Here is a 23,980-nt window from a genome sequence, read left to right as displayed (position 1 = left end):
GTACAAACAATAGATAAGAGCAAGTCCAATTTGCAGGGCAATAAGTACAACATACTTATGTATGATAATAATGTATAAAACAAGAGAGTAAAGGACAGTCCATCATCTTCTGGGGATACAAAGATGGACCACATTAAGATGTTCAGGCTCATGCCTGGTTGCAACACAGTATTTTGGTAGGACTTGCAGGAAAATAAATATCCACCTCGTAAAAGCTTCTTTTCCTCTTGATGTTCTGTTGGAATTCTGACACTTCAAGGAGGCCCTTAGCGTGGCACCCCAAGAGACGATTCAAAATCTTGCTCCAAGCTATTGAGTCTTCGGCTGTAGTGAGACTCTGAGTTAGAACTTCCACCCAATCTAATAGAAAACATCTCATATTTAGATTCAGCTCTTGTACAAAACAATGGTTGTATCTCGTCAGCATTATCTTGGATGACATGGCATGAGTTTCACCTTTTTGGGCGTGTTCGCTGGTCTGGTAAAACCAGATCAGCCGGCTGATCCTTCTCAGCGAACACTGTTCATCAATCAGCCGCTACAGTGTTTCTCTCTCACAAAACCAGCCAGTTTCAGTCAAGTTTCAGACCAGCGAACGGGGTCTTTGTTCTCAAGAGCTGCAAACTCATCTCAACTTGCTTCATAGTAGGTCTCTCTCCACTGTTGAGTCCCAGACACATCTTAGCAAGAGAGGCAACACTGTTAATCTCTTCCTCGGTTGCTTCCTCGCAAACCTGAGTAGCTACTATCTCTTTGATTGGCCTTGCCTCTAACTCCCAAAGAAAGTAATTACACAAGTTCTACTTTGAACCTGTCTCACTTGTAAAGATAGGCTCCCTTCTCATAAGTAGTTCCACAAGTACAACACCAAAACTATATACATCACTCTTCTCATTTAGCTTCCCGGTATGGTAATACTCTGGGTCTAAGTACCCAAATGTACCTTGGACATTTGTAACAACATGAGTTTGATCAATAGGAACCAATCTAGAAGCACCAAAGTCTGAAACTTTTGCAGTATAGTTTGAATCTAGCAGTATATTAGAGGACTTCACATCTCGATGGAAGACTGATACTGAAGCTGATGAGTGGAGATAACATAGAGCTTCTGCAGCAATTCTTAGGCAGTCATCCCATGACAAAGAGAAACCACTGCTTGAACTAGAACGTAGAATTTCGAACAATGAACCATTTGAAATGAAGTCATACACCAACAGTGGGACCTCAGTTTCAAGACAACACCCAAAAAGCTTCACTATATTTCGATGATTTATTTGAGAGAAGAGAACTGCTACCTCATTAATGAATTGACCGATCTCACCTTCCTCAATGTCCTTAGACCTTTTTATTGCCACCACGCGTTGGTCAGATAAGATACCCTTATACACCATGCCATGCCCTCCATGGCCAAGGATTCGTGTAGGATCAAAATTGTTTGTTGCCTTTTCCAGGTCTTCCAAAGTGAAAATATTTGTTTTTTCACTTGCATTTTCATCGGATGATATCAGTTGTTCCAAGAGAAGGCCTTTATTTTTCTGAAATATTTTTTTCATTGTTGCTTTTGGATGTCCTTTTTCCATTTGTGAATAAGCACTGTTGCACTTAAGCTGAGAAGTAAAATCCCGAAGCCACTGCTGAGCCCAATCACAATACCTGCGATAGTTATGTTCCTTAGTCTGGTTCTGCTTTATATTCTCATTGTTAGTTGTCAAATTACTATTGTAGAAAGCTCACCTAATAGAAGATTTGCTTTTTCATACTTGCTCCATTAATTGGTAAAGCTGCAAATGTCCATGTTAATTGGAGAGTAGAAGAAAGTTAGACTGAGCTTAGAGCAGATATAGGTAGATTCCCAGAACAAAATTGCGATCTGGAAAATCTGACTGTTGGATTTCATTCTGGAAAAATGAAGCAGGATATTGAAGAATGAAGATCCCACGTGTTGGAGCACTAAGATCGTCTTTATTCAAGAATGTTATTTGTGGAAAGTTTTGTTTTCGCCTGTAATCGAGTGAATTTCAGTTTTGTCACAGAGTTGTCTTTAAAATGCTGAGGCAAATCCTAACTCAAAGCTAGTAACGCAACAAGGTGAGAACACCATAATGTGGCAAAGACATTAATCACCTGGAAATATTTAAAGTTATGGTTACCAGTCTATTAACTTTAGTCTGGTTAGTGTTATTTTTTTAACGTAATGGCAGGAGCTCTGCTTTCAATTAAGAAGGGTAAAGAGGTTTATGTACAGAGCAAGAGGGGCATTGCCCCCATTAGGATTACACGATGCCTCCCGCAATATTGCCCCCTCCCCAAGCTAAAGCCCTCTTTCTTTGCTCGATATCCTTTTTTACCCTTAATGCCACTTGCATTGCCAACTCGTGGGCGTTGTTAAAAATTCTTCTGTTCCTTTGCTTCCATATGTTCCATAGCATGTAGACGACCATCCCGTTGAAGCGCCGTTTTTCTTGTTTCACTATCTTGGTTGCGGCCTCTTCCCACCAAGACTTCAGGTGAGGTAGGTCTTGAGTGGGGTGGGTCAACTGTACATCAAAATGCTCCCATGAAAGAACTTGGCTCCACACTGCCTTGGCGAAAGGGCAAAGGAGTGATAGGTGAAGGCATGTTTCCAAAGGTCCGTTACATAGGGCGCATTGGTCCTGATGAGGCCAACCTCTCTTCTGGAGATTATCCGCCGTCAAGACTTTTTCTTGCACCAGGATCCAAACAAACACTTTTCCTTTATTCTCAGCATGTGCTCTCCAAATGAGGTCATTTCGGAATCCGCCATAGGAACCTTCGAACTGGATCCTGTACGCTGAACGGGTGGAGTTAGAAGCATAGCTGTCCACCTCCAGACTATGGAGTCACGAACACCTGGTGTCAACTGGATGTTTTGGAGCCTTATCCAAAGGGAGACAAACTCCTCGACTTGGAATACGGAGGTGATCCTGCCTCTTAGCGATCAGATCCAACTATAGTTCGAAGCTCCTGTTGGACCGATTTGTTTTTCCTTCTCACCAAGTCGAACAAGTGCGGTGATAAATATTTGGGTGCTTCACCGTCCAGCCAGCTGCTGTGCCAGAAACGGGCCTTTGCGCCATCACCAATCGTGACCTTGGTTGATGAGTTGAAGAGCAGCCGGTTGGCTTCGTTGCAAGGCAGTTCCGCACCTGCCCAAAGTTTGGATTCATCCACCCAATCCTGCCAAAACCAACGTAGGCGAAGCGCCCTGCCAAATTTTTCTAGATCCGGTATCCCCAAACCGCCAAGGTCTTTGGGTCTAGCAACTGTTGGCCAGTTCACTAGACAGTGACCGCCATTTGCATTTTCTTCACCTTTCCAAAGGAATGATCTCCTGATTTTATCGATTTTCTTCCTAGCCCAAGCCGCAAGGGGAAACACTGTGAGGTGGTAGGTCGGCATGGATGAGAGGACCGAGGAGACTAGAGTGAGGCGACCAGCTCTGTTTAGCCATCTCCCTTTCCATCCAGGCAGTCTTTGGCCAATGCGCTCTATAAGCGGTTGGACATGAATTTTTCGAAGCTTACGGACGTGCAGCTCCAGTCCTAGATACCGACAAGGGAAAGCACCTCTGGTTCCCGCAAAACAAGACAGAATGTGGTCCAGGTCCACTTCTACACATTTGATTGGGTGAATTGAGCTTTTTTGCAAATTTATGTGCAGGCTTGAGAAATTCCCAAATGCTTGCAGGACCATTTTGGTAGCTTCCAGGTCTTCTTTTATGGGGTTTATGAAGATGGCCGCGTCATCTGCATACATGGAGGTCCTCCACCTTGCTGCAGCCGATGGTAGAAAAGAGAGGATTCCTTGCTGCGTGGCCAGCTCTAGCAGCCGTTGTAGGGGATCCATGGCGAGGATGAAGAGCATGGGCGATAGAGGGTCACCTTGGCGGACCCCTCTGCCGTGGCTGAAATTAGGCCCTCGCTGGCCGTTCAGCAACACCTCGACGTGCGGAAAAGGATGGATACCCATTCACGCCAACATGGCCCAAAGCCCAGTGCCTAGAGCACCTCGAGCAAGTAACTCCAGTTGATCGTGTCAAAAGCTTTGTGGATGTCTGGTTTCATGAAGAGGGTTGGGGTTTTTTTGCTTGTGCAACTTTTGTACTGTGGTCTGGACATATAAGAAGTTATCATGGATGCTTCTCTTCTTTATGAAGGCACTTTGACAATTGGAGACCAGCAAGTTGAGAATGGGCGCGAGCCTGTTGGCCAGGAGCTTTGAGAAGATCTTTGCAAAGTTGTGTATGAGACTGATGGGTCTGTAATCTGTGATCCACAGTGTGTCCTCCTTTTTTGGGAGTAGGACAATGTTCGCTGAGTTCATGAGTTCGAAACCCTGGGAGTTCAGATGGAACAAATTATTTATGGCCGCCGTGACATCGTCTTTGATGATCTCCCAGCATGATTTGAAGAAGGCGCCGGTGAACCCGTTAGGGCCCGGGGCCTTTTCCGACGGCATCGAAGTTATCGTGTCCTTGATCTCCTCTTGTGAGCATGGCACTTCCAGTTCCGAGAGATCTCGTGGGGTGTATCCCAGTGCCTGCCAATCTATGGTCCTGGTCCTTTGGATGGACGTGCCCAGGTGGTTCCTGAAATATTCTCCTGCCACATTTTTCTTTTCCTCATGGCTGAAAGCCGTCCCCTCATTTGTTTAAAGGCAGTGGATGTAATTTTTTCTCCGTCTGGTGCTTGGTCTTATGTGGAAGAATTTTGTGTTGGTGTCTCCGCAGCGGATATATGTGAGCCTCGATCTTTGCCTTATCCATTTTTCAATGACCGCAAGACCGGTGCTGCGAATTTTGAGACGTCGTCGTAGGTCCAACTCTTGGTCCGTGAGTGTCTTGAATTCCTGTGCCATTTCCAATTGCAGCAAGATTTCTTTGATTATGGCTAGCTGCTGCTTGGTGTCCCCTATCTTGTCTCTGCGCCATCTTTTGATACTTCTTGCTACCCTTGCCATTTTGATGTGGAGGCGTTTGAGGGGTAGCTGGGAGCTAACCGGCCGGACCCAGGTGGCTTGGACCATGTCTTGGAATCCCGGCATGGTGGTCCAGAAATTCTCAGACTGGAAAGCTGGGTTGGGGCGATGGTCAAGGTCTCCTTGAAGTAGGAGCAGTGTGTGACTGTGTGGTCGGACATAAGAGACGGCAAGGAGTGAAGGAAGCAAGCCGGAAACAATAATTCCCATTCGGGGGTGCAGAAGAGCCTATCAATTCTGGTTAGCGTTGGGTTCGTCTGTTCGTTGCTCCAGGTAAAGCGACGACCATTTAATTTGATTTCTTTGAGCCGCATAACATCTAAGGCCGCCTTGAAGGAGTTCATCAGACGCCGGTTGAGGTTTGAATTATTTTTGTCTTCCGCTTGGTATATAAGGTTGAAATCTCCCAAAATGAGCCATCTGTCATGAGCGGGAACGGGGATGTTTTTTAATTCTTGGAGGAACTGAATCTTTTCATCATCCCTTTGTGGTCCATATTGCCATTGTATCCTGTCCGCCCTCATGGTAATTGTCACGGTGATAGCATTTGTGGATAATTGGATATCTGATAAATCGAAGAAATCCTCATTTACAGCTAGCAGGATACCACCTCTGGTATGTGCCACTGGTAGCATAGCGAAGGAGTTAGCGAATTTAGGACCTGCTGTTCGACTGACGGCGCTCTGGTCCATGATTTGTAGTTTGGTCTCCTGAAGACAAACAATTGTGGCACCAGTGTCTCTCACAAGCTCGTTTACAGCATTCTGTCTGGCGCCATCATTTAGCCCCCTCACATTCCAATTTAGCAAGTGACAATTATGCTGGGCCATTTAGAAACAATCTGACAACCTTTTGAAACAGCAGGACAAGCAGCCTGGAGGAGTAAACTTCCTGATGGAAGAAAGCAGCAGAGTTCAAAACACACAGCAGCACAACAGCCTTACATTCAGGAGCTTGTAACGTTGGTGCAGGTGCCCATTGCCGGCTAGACTGAAGGACAAAGGCTGCCGGTATGGTGACCATATGCAGGGGAGCAAGGATCCTAGGATGACGACAACGGACAGATAGGCGTTCTGGTTCACTGGATGGTTGGGGCGATGACTTGAGGCCCCTGGCTGTCATCCCACTCATCCAGGAAACCAATGGGCAGCGCCTATACATGACGAACACGACGCAGCAGAAATTAAGATGCATGAAGGCTAACATTTGGTCAGAAGCTGAATCGCTGAAGGGTGGACGCTGTGCATAGTGCTTGGCAGCGGCCGCTGGTATAGCAGCGTCGGTGCAAAAACTGACCAACAAGTAAATATTTATAGTTTTGTTGTGCATTGTGATCGGATGTGGCCTAACACTCAATGACACATGATTTATACTGGTTCAGGCAACGTGTCCTACGTCTAGTTTCCGTCGGTCGGAGACTTTATTCCTGAGCCCATGTGCTTAAAGTTTGTTGTGGGGTTACCAACGAGTAGCAATAAGTAGGTGTAAAAGGCCCGATCGGACTCCGAACCGAAGGGCTGAGAGTGACGGGGGCTCTAGCGTGCGCTAAGTATTGGAGCGTGAACTCTGTGTAGCTTTAGAGTTCTGGAGCTGTTCGAATGCTCAGATTATCTAGAGCCAGCCAGAGAGAGTCTGAATGATCCTCCTCTATTGAGAGAGAGCGTATCCCCTTTTATAGGTGAAGGGGATGGCCTTACAAGTTTAGAGAGAGAGAATGTATATGTGTGTTTCCTAGTCTTGTTGCCCACGCTATCGGGTACGAGATAGTCGTCGACGCCCATAATACAGTTTATGTCAGACGCATGTGGCAGGCTTTACCGTGTTCGCCTGGTATGGCAAATGACGGCGCCCACAACACTGTAAGGCAAATGTCTGCGCCCACAACACTGTTTGGGGTCTGACACGCCTGAAAGGTTACATAGTACCCTTCTGGCATGGCCTGGCGGTACTGCCCTACAACTGTGCAGGGTATGGCAGGGTACGGTCCTCGGTATTGCGGTAGACTTGAGCGCCTTACCTTATCTGTTCCGCCTGATCCTCAGGCCCTTACCGAGCGGGCGTCCCCTGGTCGGTCGTTCCCGGTCGGCTCCGACCGTGTCGGTCGGAGAAGAGCTGTAACCAGAGGTTCAGCGTATTCCCGGTCGAAAAAGGAGGTCGGAGTCGGATCATGTCCCCTCCTTGGCCAGGCCTTCTGGTCGGAGATTGGATCGTTCTCCGGGTCGATCGTTAGGTAACTGGGCCGGCCCGAGAGGCGCGCGTTGTTGCTATGCCGTTTGCTAGACCGAATTTTTGTTGAGAAGCGGCCCATTGGGGACTCCGAGTTTATGAACCCGACAGGAGCCCCCGAACCCTTTTGGGACTTCTCTGAAGTCGTGAAGGGGTTGTTTACACTTGTTTTAGTAGCGCACCTAGTGGGCGTAAGATCGCGAGTCGCCGTCGAACGAGTCGGAGCGCCAACTCAGGCGTCAGGCGCAGACGAGACGGAGCGCCAACCTAGGTGTCGGGCGTGGCCGAGGGGTCGGGAGAGATGGGGCGCCAACCCAGGCATCGGGCGCGGCCGAGGGGTCGAGCGAGACGGAGCGCCAACCCAGGCGTCGTGCGCGGCTGAGGGGTCGGTTTTAGTTTCGTGCGTTACCTCGTCCGCGATTTCCACAACCGGAGGGGTTGAGCTAAAGTCGCTTGCCTCGATGGCTCGAGTGACGCGCTCGGTGAGCTTAATAACGGGTACATCCGAGTGGAATCTGGGTCCGTTGTTCGTAACTGGGTCGGCACAGCCCTCATGTGGCATTCCACTGCTCCTTAACATGCCTCTCGGCAGATGCCCGAGCTGTTCTGGAGACCGACTCAGGTGGCCAGCTGGCCTCCCCTCAATGGAGATTCTGTGGGCATGGCTTGAGGTTAGGATCGAACAAGAAGGTCGAGATGACCCTGTCTGCTTCTGGGCAGATCAGGCAAGGGCCGCTAGGGCTCATCTGTATTTTCTCCCCTAGCTCTATTTGACGCGAGGCGGCTTCGAGCCCTTCACGGGCCGGCCTTCGAACCCCGGTCAGTAGTCACTCATATCGAATGAGGTGACTACTGCTTCGTGACACAACACGAAGCGTTGTGATGCATCAATTGCATATGCAATGCTTGGATGTATGGGATGAATGAATGGATGAATGTATGGATGAATGTGTGAATGCATGTATGAGAAATGATGAATGAATGATCATGCATTAGAAAATAAAATAAAATGAGAAGGTTTGGTAAAGTTACCTTGATGACTCGAGTGACGGGTTTGGGAAGCTCCTATCGGATATGTTCGAGTGGGATCCGTGTTCATCGTTTGTGACGGAGTTGGCATAGCCTGCATGGAGCATCCCACTGCTCCTTACCTGTCTCTCGTCAGCCACCTGGGCCGTGCGATCGACCTAGGTGACCCGTTGGTCTCTCGTCGATGGAGATTATGTTGGTGGGCCCCACCAGTCCCTTCTTGGGAAGGTGGAGGGGTGTTTGCGTGCAGTTGCGCCTTGTTTCCCGTGCTCGGGTTGTGGTAGTGCCGTAGTGGTGGGCCCTGCCTAGGCCATGTCCCATTAACCGGGTGACGTTTCATCGGGCAGGGTGCGTCCCATCGGCCAGGGTGCGTTCCATCGCATGCCTCTCCACCTTAAATTGGGGGAAGGGAGAGGGTTTTCCTCCCATTCTTTCACCTTTCTTGAACTGTTGCCTCTTCTCCTTCCTTCTTTTTGCCAAGCCTGTTCGTGCGCCGCGGCGGTTTCTAGGAGAGAGAAGGTAAAGCGAGGGAGAGGAGAACTCATTCGTTCGTGAATCTAAGGCGGGGGCAACAGGGCCCCTTCGGAGAATCGGCGGAAGGTATTAAACAACGAGTAAAGAACAACATGTGCGTTACTCACCGTGGAATTTGAGCCTAGTTTGGGCTCAAAACGAAGCGTAGGTGTCTCGACGTTGAGGTTGTCGAGTGGCTCGGGTTCGACGGAGGGCACTCCTCCTCCAATGGGCGCTGGGACAAGTGCCTCCTCGCGGAGGTGAAGTACGATGAGCTGGTCGGCGACGAAGTCCAAACTTCCGAACGGAACGTCTGGAACGGCTCAAAGACGGGAGGAACCCACATCCCAACAGGTGGGAGCGTGGGAAACTCTAGCGAGCCAAAGCGAATCGTATCGCTTGAGCCTGTCATGCCAAAAATGGTTGAAAGGTGGGCCATCCGATAACCAAAAGCGTGAATGCACGACATCCTCCCCACGGACGGCGTCACTGTTGGTGCGAAAAGTGACCAACAAGTAAATATTTATAGTTTTGTCGTGCGTTGTGATCAGATGTGGCCTAGCACTCAATGACACAAGATTTATACTGGTTCAAGTAACGTGCCCTACGTCCAGTTTCAGTCGGTCGGAGACTTTATTCCTGAGCCCAGGTGCTCAAAATTTGCTGTGGGGTTACAAACGAGTAGTAATAAGAAAGGGGATGTAAAAGGTCCGATCGGACTCTGAACTGAAGGGCTGAGAGTGACAGGGGCTCTAACGTGCGCTAAGTATTAGAGCATGAACTCTGTGTAGCTTTAGAGTTCTAGAGCTGTGGAGCTGTTTGAATGCTCGGATTGTCTAGAGCCAACTAGAGAGAGTCTGAATGATCATCCTCTGTTGGGAGAGCGTGTATCCCTTTTTATAGGTGAAGGGGATGGCCTTACAAGTTTAGAGAGAGAGAATGTATATGTGTGCTTCCTAGTCTTATTGCCCATGCTGTCGGGTATGAGACGGTCGTCGGCGCCCATAATACTATTTATGTCAGACGCATGTGGCAGGCTTTACCGTGTTCGCCTGGTATGACAAATGTCGGCGCCCACAACACTGTAAGGCAAATGTCGGTGCCCACAATACTGTTTGGGTTTTGACACACCTAGAAAGTTGCATAGTACCCTTTTGGCATGGCCTGATGGTACTGTCCTATAGGTGTGCAGGGTATGGCAGGGTACGGTTCTCGGTATTGCGGTTGACTTGAGCGCCTTACCTTATCTACTCCGCCTGATCCCTAGGCCCTTACCGAGCGGTCGTCCCCTGGTCGATCATTCCTGGTCGGTTCCGACTGTGTCGGTCGGAGAAGAGCTATAAGCAGAGGTTCGGCGTATTCCCGGTTGAAAAAGGAGGCCGGAGTCGGATCATGTCCCCTCCTTGGCCAGGCCTTCCGGTCAGAGACCAGATCGTTCTCCGGGTCGATTGTTAGGTAACTGGGCCGGCCCGGGAGGCGCGCGTTGTTGCTATGTCGTCTGCTGGGCTGAGTTTTTGCTGGAAAACGGGTCCATTGAGGACCTCATATTTATGAACCCGACAAGCAATGTCGAGGCCGGACAGGGCCATTAAGGCCATGACTGCCGGCGAGCGGGCCCCTAAAGAGGTCGATGTAGCGCAGGAAATGATCATCAGGGGTGAGACCCTCTTCCTCCATGATGCCGAGCTTCTTCACGAGGACTTGGCGGGCTTGAGTGTGGGTGTCGCCTTCGGGCCAGTTCCTGGCTGCAATGCAGACACTCTTTCTGCATTGGGTGGGCTGGACACCTCTTGCGCCGCTTGCGGCTGCTCGTTCTTGCGCCGGGGTGGCTGGAGCAGGGGTGGGGGCAGCGTGGGTGAGATGGTGTCGATGAATGCTGACGCTGCATGGTCCGCGTCACATGCTCCCCCCTGCTCGTCGACGGTTGTTGCTGCAGCGGCCATCTAAGTTGGAGACGTGGCCGCCGAACTGGAGGACGCGCAGCGCCGTCGTGCCCTGGCTTTGCCTAGTCCACGGGCCCGGCCCTGCGCCTGTAGTACACGAGGCCGGGTTTGAAGCATTGTACAGCCTCGTCCGGTGGTGGCTGCACTGCATCTACAGCAGGGGGCTCGCTGTCGCTGCCGGGGATGAAGCGGTGATGCACACTTCCATCAACGACCTGCAGTGGCTCCGGTGCTATTGCGGCATTTTCCTGCAAGTTGGAGGGGTGAGAAGCATCCCAGCCTCTCTTAGTAAAAACAGAGCAGTGCAGTATAGAATTCTTTTTCACTACTTCCTTAGCATGGGGGTGGATGCGGTGTCGAACAGACGCATGAAATCTGAGTTGTGTCAGAATGATTCAGAGGTGTTGCCAGAGTGTGAGGATCTGAGGCAATGCCATCAACCATCCATGGTACCTGATGTAGTAGAGATGTGCTCATGAGCCGTCCACCACCAGCAACGTCCACTGAACTGGCAAGCGGATCTGAGGCAATGCCACTGAGTTGTGGTACCAGATTCTCATTAACAAATGAGGATGAGCTGCCCGAGTCAACCAAAATTTGGACCGGTATCTGCTGTAAGAAGCCCACCAGATGAACTATCCGAGCAGCTAGAACACCTGACAGTGCAGACTTGGAGAGGGCCAGCATAATGTGCTCAGCCTGTGGCGAGGTTGGAGGTGTATCAGCCAAAGAATCATCGGACGAAAATGACTCCCAAAGTGGATCGACCGCGTGCAACACTTCAGGCGGGCAGCAATGATCACGGCTCCACTTGGTACCGCACTTGAAGTAGAGCCCCAGAGCACGTCGGTAGGTCTTGAGGGCGGCGAGCTTGGCATCGCTAGCCATTGGTACAGCACCAGCCACCGCAGTGGCCGAGGTAGTAGCGGTCGATGCCGGCCGTTCGGAGCGTGGTGGCGGTGGTGGTAGTGGCAGGGGCATCCGCGCCACTGCCACCGGCTTGTAGGAAGAAGACCAATCACCACCTCACGCGTGCTTCGGGGCAATGGGAACTGCCATTTCTTCCTGCAATAATGCCAACGAGCAAGCAGTATCTAGGTCTTTCAGAGATTGCATAATGACGATTGCTCGAATTTCAGGCTTAAGCCCGTCAATGAAGCGCTGGGTAAAATAGAGGGGATCACTGATTTGGGAGTAGGAGTTGAGGTGATCTTTGAGCTCACAGAATTCGTTCACATAGGTTTGGACAGAGGAATGCTGGCGGATGTTAAAGAGCCTGCGCAGCAGGATTTCATGCTGGTTGTGATCGAATCGATCATGGAGAAGGCGGCAGAACGTATCCCAAGAGGCGTTTTCAAGCTAAGACTGAACAGATTGGTACCAGCGATCAGCTGGGCCTTCGAGATACATCTCGGTGACACTGAGCCAAAGAGGTTCATCCACCAAGTACATGTGAAAGTATTTTTCACAGCGGTGCCGCTAGCGGCGAGGATTTTCGCCATTGAATTTGGGAAATGGAAGTTTGGGAAGGCGGCCTAGAGTAGCTATGATTTGCGCCTGATCAGCAGGCGTGGAAGGTGTGGAAGGCCTGGATTGGGGAATTGTGTAGTTGGCGGTGTGATGCTGAAATTGGGGATAGGTTGGGAAATCGGTGGTTGGTAAGGGGCCAAAAATTGGTGGGGAAACGAATTGGATAGTGGAGGTGGATAATGGTTAGGCATCGATTGGGATATTGGATTTGAAATTGGGGGAGGATGATGCGTAGGCAGGGGTTGGGAAATTGGGGTGGATATTGGTGGGGGGAATACTGTTGGGTGGGACTGGGAGATCGACATTGCTGCAGCTGGTTGTGTATGAATCGACAGTGAGTGGACAGGGGAAAAACACACGGAGGACTAAGAAGACTCGAACCCAGCGCAGACGACAATGGAACATGAGACGGAGCCGGCGACATACCAGATGCCGGGATATGGGTCCACGTCGTGACGACGCCTGGCCCAATATCCCGTGAAGTCGGAGCGACGCAGGGCCCAATGGGCGATTCCACGGTGGAGCCCGCAGTAGCTTGCGCGGACGCCGGACCCAGGGAAGAGGGGATGCCTGGTTCGCGCGCCATTGTCTCGAACACCGCGCGGTCCCAGTGGTTGGTGAGCTTGGAGACCTTGAGCGACAGGGCGTCGAGGATCCGTTCGGACTCCGGACGCCAGCGGCCCAGCTCGGCCACGGCTCGCTCGAGCTTGTCCATCCGGTCGTCCTCCTCGTCGCGGACGCGCTCCACGCGGAGGGACTCGAGCTCCTAGAGGCGGCGCTCCAGGGTGGGATCCAGCACGGCGCCCACGTTGGCAGAGTCGAGGCAGAAGCCCTCTAGTTTGGTGATGCGACGCTCGTACTCCGGGTTGAGGACGGCGCCGCCGGTGGACTCGAGGAAGGCGAGGCGCTGGTTGGTGGCGGCGCGAGCCGACTCCAGATCGGCAAATCGGCGCTCCCATTGGGCGTCGTGCTCGTCGAATCGGCGAGCCGACTCCTCCTTGGATTTCTGGATCTCCTCCAGAACCATCTTCATGTTAGGTTCCATAGCACCATGGGATTTCTAGAATCGAGTGTAGTGATCGTGGGGAAGGGATGGGGAGGCCAAAATCGATGAGTCTCTGATACCAGATGTGAGGATCAGCAACTTGGAGGATGGGAAAGGAGGAGCAGAGGAAGAACAACAAGCAGTTCGGAGGACATGATTGAAATTAACAGAATGTTTGATACAATTTTTGTTCACCCTTCTCTCTTGCCTTGGATACATATACTAGTGCCTACGCCGCTCACAGAGAATCTGCATACTTCTGGTTGGGCCGCCGGATCCGCTTGGGCCGACCGGAGCCTGGCGAGCCATGAGGTGGGCCTGAAGGAGTCGTCGTGGTACCAGGCCCAGCAGCGAGTGGGGTGGCGCAGACTGCTGTTTGGGGTGGAGCGGAGACGCAGGCTGTGGCTCTGAAGATGCTGAGTGCCCCGTGCTGCGTACCTCAGGAGGGTTTGGTGACTGGTGATGATTGTTGCCGCTGCCATGCTTGGGGCTGGTCGATCTGCAGCGCGCACGCGGAGCGGGCGACACCGGGCGCGGTGATCTTTACCTCGGCTCCGAGCGCGCCCTCCTGGACCCGCGACGGCGAGAGGCGCGCTCCCTGCTTTTGCCGCGTTCTCGGGCCGGACTATTGCTTCGTGGACGTCCTCGGGCCCGTGCGTGTCCACTAGGGCCTCCCGCGTCGGTGAAGGGGGGCCCTGGACAGGCTCGGAGTCGCTGGAGCGTGGGGGCGTTGCAGCTGATTGGGGCGGCGTATCCTCCATGGCAGCCATGCTGTCGTTGTGTTGACGGTCTCGAGACCCGTGGGCGGAGGTGCCATCGCGACGGCGTCCGTGCCGCGACTCGGACCGCTCGCGCTCCCTCTGTCCGAGTCCGCAGCCTGCGGAAGAGTCGCGAGCACCAGCTGTCATCCTTTCGCTCACGGCGGCCTCGTCGGTTGTCTTATCTATGTGTAGCTTGTTATGGTTTCCAGACATTGTTGTTCACTGTCAAAAATCAGAATACAGAGGAGGATTCTGCTCTCTGGACAGTAGAGAGCTTAAAAGATTCAAAGTTCTGGTACGCAATTAGAGAGAGTTGAGTCAGAATTGGTTGATTTATGCAGCATAAACTACAGTTCCAATTGAACAATATAAAACTAGGAAATATCTTTCTCCTGCGCTGTCCGAGAAAAAAAACTAGGAAATATCTGAATTACAACTTAGAGCATAAACTTTCCTAGATTGAAAACATATAGATCTGTTGTTCACAACTGAAACTGAATCAGACTATCTCTATCACTCCCTGCTGTTTTAGTTGTTCTTTTTTGGGTATGACAGGAGGGGTTGCCCCCTACTGATTATATATATTAGAAAAAACAGAGTAGAAAGAGGTACCTTACAACAATTAATAGACAAAAGAAATAACTCACTACTGTTTTAGTTACAAGTAATCTCCAAAATGCAAATCCCTTGTTGAACGTATATGGTTAGGATCTCAAAAGCATCAAATGAATGTGCAGTGCGTGCTTGTGTTGTACTCTCGAGAATGCAATCAGTTTCTAACCAAAAAAGATAAGGGCCACGTTAAGTTCGCCCGAATCGGCGCCGCCAAATGCCCGAATCGCCCTACAGTAGCGTTTTGTTTTTATTTAGTAATAATTGTCCAATCGTTGACTAATTAGGCTCAAAACGTTTGTCTCCCAAAGCACAACCAAACTGTGCAATTAGTTTTTGATTTCGTCAACATTTAGTACTCCATGCATGTACCGCAAGTTTGATGTGACGGAAAATCTTCTTTTTGCATAGTGTCAAAGTTGAAAATTTGGTGGAACTAAGGGGGTGTTTGGTTCCACGGACTAAATTTTAGTCCATGTCACATCGGACGTTCGGATGTTATTTAGGAGAATTAAATATGAGTTAATTATAAAACTAATTACATAGATCGAGACTAATTTACGAGACGAATTTAGTAAGCCTAATTAATCCATCATTAGCACATATTTACTGTAGCACCACATTGTCAAATCATGGGCTAATTAGGCTTAAAAATTTCGTCTCGCAAATTAGTCACAATCTGTGTAATTAGTTATTTTTTTCGTCTATATTTAATACTTCATGCATATGTCCAAATATCCAATGGGACATGGACTAAAATTTTCCCGTAGAAACCAAATACCCCCTAAACATGGCCAAGGCAGAAAGGAGGGAGGGAGGGACACCTTGGCAGCCACTGTATGTATGGATTCCCCTGAAATCCCTGCAGACATTAGCATCGATAACCAATGTAACCATCTGTTGAGAGTGTATTTAGTTCCCACCCTAAAATCCAAAAAAGTGCTATAGTACTCAGCATATCGAATCTTGCGATACATGTATGGAGCATTAAATGTAGACGAAAAAAAACTAATTGCACAGTTTTGTTGGAAATGGCGAGACGAACGTTTTGAACCTAATTAGTCCACGATTGAATACTATTTACCAAATAAAAACAAAAGTACTACGGTAGCCCAAATTCCCAAATTTGGGCAACTAAACACGCTTTGAGTTGACACCCAAACATGTGCTACTGATGCTTACACATGCATATCCTGACTTGTTCTGCATTGCCTCCTGTCAGGTCAGATTGGCAACAGTCCAGTTCACAGAGGATGATTCCCCAGAACCAAAGTACTCCTACAGGCCAGGTTCCTTAAATACATCTCCTGTTCGTTGTACTTAATGTCCACAAGCCCCTCATTGATATGTATGTATGTCACCTGATGTTCATCATCGAAAGTTGAGCTGAAATAGCTTTCTTGCAAAACAACCTTCTTTTAGTGCCTGTTTAATTCCCAAAATTTTGCAAAATTTTTCAAGATTCCTCGTCACATCGAATCTTTGGACGCATGTATGAAGCATTAAATATAAATAAAAAATAAAACTAATTACACAGTTTAGACAAAATTCACGAGACGAATCTTTTAAGCCTAATTAGACTATGATTGGACACTAATTACTAAATAACAACGAAAGTACTACAGTACCATTTCCCCAAAAAAATCGCCAACTAAACAAGGCCTAAGGGCCTGTTTAGTTCCAAAAAATTTTCACCCTAAAGTGTCACATTGAATCTTGCGGTACATGCATGGAGTACTAAATGTAGACGAAAAAAAAACTAATTGCATAGTTGGGTGAGAAATCGCGAGACGAAACTTTCAAACCTAATTAGTCCATAATTAGATACTAATTACCAAATATAAACGAAAGTACTACAGTAGCCAAACAGTAGCCAAACCTAAAAAAATTTTGGGAACTAAACGCGCCCTAAGCCAAAAGGGAACGGGACACTGATGTTACCACATAATCGCTGGATAATCGCTGGCAGTTATCCTTTTGTTGAATTGGATTATATCCTGAGTTTGACAAAAGAAATTCAAAAGTCACTAATGTTTGGAGAATATTCACATTCTTTAGCATCTAAGAAATGTTAGGCATTTGAGCAATCATGGTGATGCAATAAAACTAATATATATGGTGCTCACAGACATCATGGCCGAAGAAGTAGACAGCAAGACTGAAGAAGAACATCATGGCCGAGGAAGTAGACAGCAAATATGTTTGATACATTCTACTGGGGTTATCACCTTATACGAAAGTATAAAGAAAAGCTCGCTCACAACCTGACCGAGGAAGTACATAAGCTTCATGAAAAGTTTTTATTAACATTCTTTTACCTATGTGTGCATGCAGGTGTCCCCACATGTTAGTTTGTCTGCTAGTGGCATTTAACGATGAGGCAAACATTCAGCTGCATATAGAGATTGGCCATGAAACGGAGTACCTTTCATGGCCACTCTACATATATGCATGTTATTCGTATAAATGCAATCTAGACATCCACATGCCTATACCTATATGAAAACATCATATTTTTTGTTTTTAGGATTTTTTTTTGGGTCTTTGGCCCTGGCATTTCAGATTTATATCTCCTTTTTACCATGGGCTATCTAACTGAAATGTGGACCTAAACCCTCTAGTGTGGTCATATTGAGAAAATATTTAAATCGAGTACCTAGTAGAAAAAAAATAACCTTTAATTTATTGATTGCAGGGATTACCTGTATCACGTGAGCAGCCATTTGGTACATATGGATTCCCCACATAACCACCATCGCAACTGCAGATATATCCAAAATTATCCTGTGTCCCATAGTCATCATAGCACGTGCTATTGTTACTTACACATGCATATTTTGCCCTGTCATCCTTGGCGCTGGCACAAGTCAGCCGATCCACAATACTCCAGCGGATTTCAGCATAGGCTGAAGTTACCTTGATGCTCTCCCATAGCGAGCTTCGGTTTGTGTGCGTGCCAAGTGTACCTCTGCTGTGGAGGACAAATTCTAGCTGGAAGGCTTCAACACTACTCAACCTGATGGAGTAACATCCTGATTTCAAACTGAGAGGGTGCTCTGCCCAAGTTCACAGGCCAGTTAAGCCGATATCGGCTTCTAGCCAGCCGATCAGCCTGACTTCCCCTTGTGAGACGATTGGGATATCTGCCCGAGCAAGCAAAAGTCAGCTAAGATGACTCTTCCTGTAATACGAAATGATTTGGTTTCCAAATTGGTTTTTGGTATATTTTCGATGTGGAAATTTGGAGAGCGCGTTTGGGATTTGTTTTATACTGGGATAAGACCACTCCCTATATATATATACGAGAGGATCACGACCGATTGAGTTTTCATCTATTCAATCGTCAAAATCAATCTACAACACCCTCTTTTCCAACCCCTTTGCTGTTTGTCACGTCTCCCGCACGAGATTTGGCGGCGCCTTAGGCATACTTATAATACACATCAGGTTTATCTTTTGACACATGTGTGCAGCACCCATAGTAGCAATGGATGTAGGGAGAGCCCTCACTTCACTCAATATGTGAACTTTGGCCTTAGTGCCAAATTGGGAATTCAAATCCCTATTCACATATTTAGGGGGAGCTCCTATGTCCATGGCTCGAAAATCTCGGTTATAATTTAATTCTTTTGTAAGCTCTAATTGTGTTGTCATCAATCACAAAAAATGGAGATATTGTAAGTGCAATCAAGCCCTATTGGGGGTTTTGGTGATATTGACCACGTAATTAGAGGACTGATGAGATTTATCGAGATGACAAGTAGGTAAATTGCAAAGGAGGATAATATATGTGTTGGTAGAGCCCCCAATTACAAAAGAACGCGGTAATCGACTCAAAGACGTTTAAATTCTTTTATATTTTGAATTTAAGTTTAGGAAAAATCATACTATAAAGGAGGATATAATGCATAAGCTTTGTTGTGTAACCATGGGCAAATTCACCCACAAAAGATATCCTCAAATCCTAGCCAAGACAACATACTCTTCATTCCTTCTCTTGAGCTGTCTGGGCAGAGCGGCATTACCACTCAAGCAAGCGGCACTGCCGCGACTTGACCTGACCGTTGGGCGTTGAGGAGATATTTTACATCTTCCTCTCCACTCCCAATGGTCACCTCGCCCATTTCCACGCAATAGCAACTAGAGTGCAAGGCTCCTAGGCTCCCAAGCTTCTCTCCCTTGATTCCCTTGCTAATCTAATCTTTGAGAGATTGAGCCTTCAAACTCCTTTTGAGAGCTGCTCCAACTAATCTTCAACTCCTAGAGCACGTGGTTTACCTTCAAGCCGGTGGATTGCATCTTTTACTCTTGGAGCAAGGCTCCTAGCCGGCTAGGCGTCGCCCGAAAGCTTCCAACTCGTTGTGGGTGTTCTGGGACGTTTATAATCACCCGTACATCTAGTAAGAACTCATCTCAAGAGATTTCTCTCTTGACTTGACAACGACGATAGGATTTGTGAAACCCAAGCCTTTGTGGCTTCCTCAACAACGTGGACTTAGATAAGCCTTGGTGGCGAGCTAAACCACGAGAAAAATACCTTGTCTCTCATGTTCTTGCAATTTGTATTGTGTTACTCTTGTTTGTTGTTGTTTCTAGGATTTGGTCCTGATCAACTTGTGCTCAAGCTTTCGACTCATTTCAACTGATTGGATAGGCTCTACACTACCCCAGGAACATTAGTAATTTGCTCGATCTACTTTTCGTTGGACATATTTTGAATTGTGCTCTCATAGGTGTATGTGCACGCGACAGTGCTGCGCGTGTGCCCGTAAGTGCCACTCGAGCGGCGGTGCCGGGGCTTCAAGCAGCAGTGCCGCATAGGAACTAACAACAAATTCAAGTGCTATTTTAAACAGGCCTATTCACCCCCTCTAGCCTTAAAAGGGATCCTTACAATAATAGTATCATTGGATCTTCAGCAACTAATAAGATTAAATTTGGAAAAAAATTAGATTCATGACATCAAATGTTATACTCCATCCGTCCTATAATATAATGCATTCTTAAAAATTGGAGACAACTTAAGAAAACACTCAAATGACACATGTGTTAGATAACAGGCATGCATGTATGCTGTACGTGTCTTCCTAAATCTGTAACAACCAAGGATATCTTAGCCCAGGAGAATAGGTAGTCCCTGAGAATAGGTAGTCCCTGTTGAATAGGTAGACCTGGTAGTTTGTGAGTCGTTATGATCCAAATCTCCTAGACTAGTACTGGTTGTTATACTCTATGTAAAGGCCACACACAGGGCTGTTCTGTGCATAGAAGGTAACACGAAGCCGTCGTACTCTCGATATTTGAGAGACGACGTTCATCCCACGCTCTTGCGCCTCTGATTTTTCACATGGTCATCAGAGCCAGTTTTGCTTAGGATAGACTCATGGCTTCAATCGCTAATAGCTCCACCAATCCCTTCTTCGGCATTCAAGTCTCCGAGAAGCTGACCAAGGGTAACCACGTGCTATGGCAAGCGCAGGTGCTTACCGCGATGCCCGAATGGAGGGGCACATCAACGGCAAGACCGTTGCCCCTGACATCGAGATCTCCGAGAAGGCAGCAGATGGCAAGATCGTCAAGACTGCAAATCCGGCGTATGAGGAGTGGTTCGCTCGGGATAAACAGATCCTGGGGTTCCTTTTTGCATCTGTCTCCATGGAGGTATTTGTGCAGATTGCTACGTCACAGACGGCAGCACAGGCATGGCAGGCGGTGGGAAGCTGGTTCACCGCCCAGAGCCGCGCACGATCCATAAATGTGCGCCTTGCCTTGTCCACCATGCAGAAGGGCAGCTCATCCATCACTGAGTATTTCGGCAAGATGCGTGCACTCAGCGATGAGATGACAGCAGCTGGCAAACCACTTGATGATGAAGAACTGACAGCATACATCCTCAATGGATTGGATCTCGACTTCAATCCACTGGTCACTTCCCTTGTTGCAAGGGTCGAGCCTGTTTCTCTCAACGAGCTGTACTCTCATATGCTCAGTTTTGAGAACAGACTTGATCTGAAGCAAGGAGGCAGTGGCGACTCCAGCGTGAACGCCACAAATAGAGGTGGTCGCGGTGGCTCTGGCGGGCGTGTTTTTGGTGACCATGGACGTGGCAATCGCGGACGCGGAGGACAAGCACCTCGTCGTGGTCGTGAAGGTCAACAACGCCAACAATTTAACCAGCAGCGATTCAACTCTGGCAGACGCTCAAGGGGTGTTGTGAAGGCAATAACTTTACTAGGAATTCTATTTATGATATATGTGGCAGCAAGGGGCATAGAAGCACGCGCAAGGAGAGACCAGCCGACTTCAACAATGTGTTGATGTTTCCTCTCGGCAGCTCTATTTTGTTGATGTGCATGTGGGCAGGAAACAAAATGAGTTATGCCGACTTTTTCAAAGAAGGAATGAAGTTTTTGATACTCTCCACCCCAATCAGTTTGCATAGAAACATTTTTTCGGTCAAAGAGTCTTTCGACAAGATTTTGGAACTCATGAAATCTCTAAAACACTTCAGATTTGAACTTGAGAAGATAAACCCAAGTGAATTTACTATAATTATCAATGAAGCTGACATAATATTTATTTCCTCCAACGGAACTGGGTGCAGGACCCCAAACATCAGAAAAAATAAGTTCTAAAGGATGACTTGAAACACTAGACGACCTAGGGTACCGAAGCTAATAGCTTTTGGCCTGTTGACATGCATCATAAACAGACTCTTTATTTGACTCAGCAAGACATGGCAAACTATTACTGCTAATTACTCTTGTGACAATGGGAAGAGATGGATGTCCCAAGCGATCATGCCACCGTCATAGAGATGGTTTGTCGACACTGAAGACATGCTTTATTGACGCCAAAGGGAGAGGATAAAGGCCCTTGTGACATCTGCCCTCAAGGATGGTGTCCTTCGAGTTTTCGGGTGTGCTTGCTGGCCCAACCTTCGGCCCTATAATAGTCACAAACTTCAATTTCATTCTAAACAGTGCGTGTTTCTAGGGTACAGCAATATGCATAAGGGGTTCAAATGCCTTGTTTATATTTCCCGAGACGTCACTTTTGATAAGTCTATTTTTCCCTTCGCCACTTTACACTCCAATGCTGGTGCCGTCTTCGCTCTGATATTTTCCTTCTTCCTCCTAACCTTCTTATAATCCTGCTTATGATCAAGGGCGAGAATTTATGGGTGATCATATGTTTAATTCTAATCCTTCTAACCCTGTTTTTGTTGAAGAAAATACAACAAATGATACAGGAGTAGATGGAGGGAACGGAGGCACTATTGAAGAAAATACAACAACAAATAATATAGAAGTAGATGGAGGGAATGAAGTCACCGTAGCAATTTTGCCCGACACAGTACAGGTAGCACCAGACGCTGCAGCGGACTCCTCAGGATCGGTTCAGGTGTCCTCAGAATCACCTGCTGGCCAACCAGAACTCCATCCAGCCAATAATGCTACTCCAAGATCATCCGAGGAACCAGAAGCTATGATCAGACCAAGGACACGATTGCAGGGTGGAATTCGAAAGCCAAAACAGTACACCGTCTCACAACTTTTGGTGAACCTCAAAATTTAGATGAAGCTCTAGAGAACAGAAATTGGAAAGAAGCAATGGATGCTGAGTATATGGCATTGATGAAGAATAAAACATGGCATCTAGTTCCTCCACAAAAGGGAAGAAACATTATAGATTGTAAATGGGTGTATAAAATTAAAAGAAAATCAGATGTTAGTCTTGACAGGTATAAGGCTCGCTTAGTTGCAAAAGGCTTCAAGCAGAGATATGGTATTGATTATGAAGATACCTTCAGTCCAGTCATTAAATCAACTACAATCAGAGTTATTCTATCTATTGCCATCTCTAGAGGGTGGAGCTTACGTCAACATGATGTACAAAATGCTTTTCTTCAGGGTGTTTAAGAGGAAGAAGTGTACATGAGGCAACCTCCAGGATATGAAGACCCCTCAGTACCAAACTACCTGTGCAAACTAGATAAGGCCCTATATGGGCTTAAAATAACACCTAGAGCATGGTACTCAAGACTCGGTGCAAAGTTACATGCACTAGGTTTCAAATCATCAAAGGCAGACACATCATTATTCTTCTACAGTAAGGGAGATGTTACTATTTTCTTATTTATTTATGTAGATGATATAATCGTTGCCAGCTCTACTCCAAATGCGACAGCAGCACTGCTACAAGATCTCAATCAGGAATTTGCTCTAAAGGATCTGGGAGATCTTCATTACTTTTTGGGTATAGAGGTGAGCAAGTTAAATAATGGTATTATACTGTCTCAAGAAAACTATGCATCCAACATTCTTAGACGGGTTGGTATGAGCAATTGCAAACCTGTTAGTACACCTTTGTCTACATCAGAGAAATTATCCTTGCATGAAGGTTCATTACTTGGTCCTAGTGACGCAACTCAGTATAGGAGTGTTGTTGGTGCCTTGCAGTATTTAACTCTGACTAGACCTGATATTTCTTTCTCAGTTAATAAGGTTTGTCAGTATTTGCACACTCCAACCACAGTACAAACCAAGGTTGGACTTCATATTAACAAATCTTCTTCCTTGTTCATTAGTGCCTTTTCTGATCCAGATTGGGCAGGGTGCTTGGGTGATTGACGTTCCACTGGAGGTTTCATTGTTTTAGGTCCCAACCTTGTTTCCTGGAGTGCTCGAAAACAGGCTACAGTGTCGAGATCGAGTACTGAGACTGAGTATAAAGCACTTGCAGATGCTACACAGCAGAAATCATGTGGATTCAAACTCTGTTGCAGGAAATTGGAGTTCATGCTCCTAGAATAGCCAAGATTTGGTGTGATAACATAGGAGCTAAATATCTTTCTGCTAATCCAGTTTTTCATGGTCATACTAAACATATTGAAGTTGATTATCACTTTGTTCGAGAAAGGGTCACTAGATAACTTCTTGATATAGAACATATATCCACTAAAGATCAAGTTGCAGATGGCTTCACAAAACCCCTAGGTGTGTGGCAGCTGGAAATCTTCAAGAGCAATCTAAACATGAAATGATTAGATTGAGGGGGAGTGTTAGATAACAGGCATGCATGTATGCTGTACGTGTCTTTCCTAAATCTGTAACAACCAAGGATATCTTAGCCCAGGAGAATAGGTAGTCCCTGAGAATAGGTAGTCCCTGTTGAATAGGTAGACCTGGTAGTTTGTGAGTTGTTATGATCCAATCAACAGTCTGTTTGGTTGGCTGGTTCGTGAAGAAGTACTGCTGGCTGGTTTGTGTGAGAGAAAAATACTGTTTCGGCTAAAAATTTACGATCGTTTACGACAAGCC

The 23,980-nt window shown here is 47.4% G+C and overlaps 1 non-coding gene and 3 pseudogenes across 1 annotated transcript; 2 read left to right on the top strand and 2 right to left on the bottom strand.

Annotated features, from left to right (window-relative positions):
- Window positions 1–572: 572 nt before the first annotated feature.
- On the bottom strand, window positions 573–18,781 carry LOC136507290 (putative wall-associated receptor kinase-like 16; annotated as a pseudogene).
- On the bottom strand, window positions 10,218–14,045 carry LOC136509379 (uncharacterized; annotated as a pseudogene).
- Window positions 18,782–20,040: 1,259 nt separating the features above from the next.
- Window positions 20,041–22,235, top strand: LOC136507289 (uncharacterized; annotated as a pseudogene).
- On the top strand, window positions 20,517–20,655 carry LOC136509726 (small nucleolar RNA Z247). The gene has a single exon (XR_010772470.1). It is a non-coding gene; the product is annotated as a small nucleolar RNA Z247 (small nucleolar RNA).
- Window positions 22,236–23,980: the final 1,745 nt, after the last annotated feature.

Source organism: Miscanthus floridulus, chromosome 15 (genome assembly GCF_019320115.1).
Source record: "Miscanthus floridulus cultivar M001 chromosome 15, ASM1932011v1, whole genome shotgun sequence".
Classification (NCBI taxonomy): Eukaryota; Viridiplantae; Streptophyta; class Magnoliopsida; order Poales; family Poaceae; genus Miscanthus; species Miscanthus floridulus.
The sequence above is the reverse complement of the archived record's forward strand: the minus strand, read 5'-3'. Positions and strand labels throughout refer to the sequence as shown.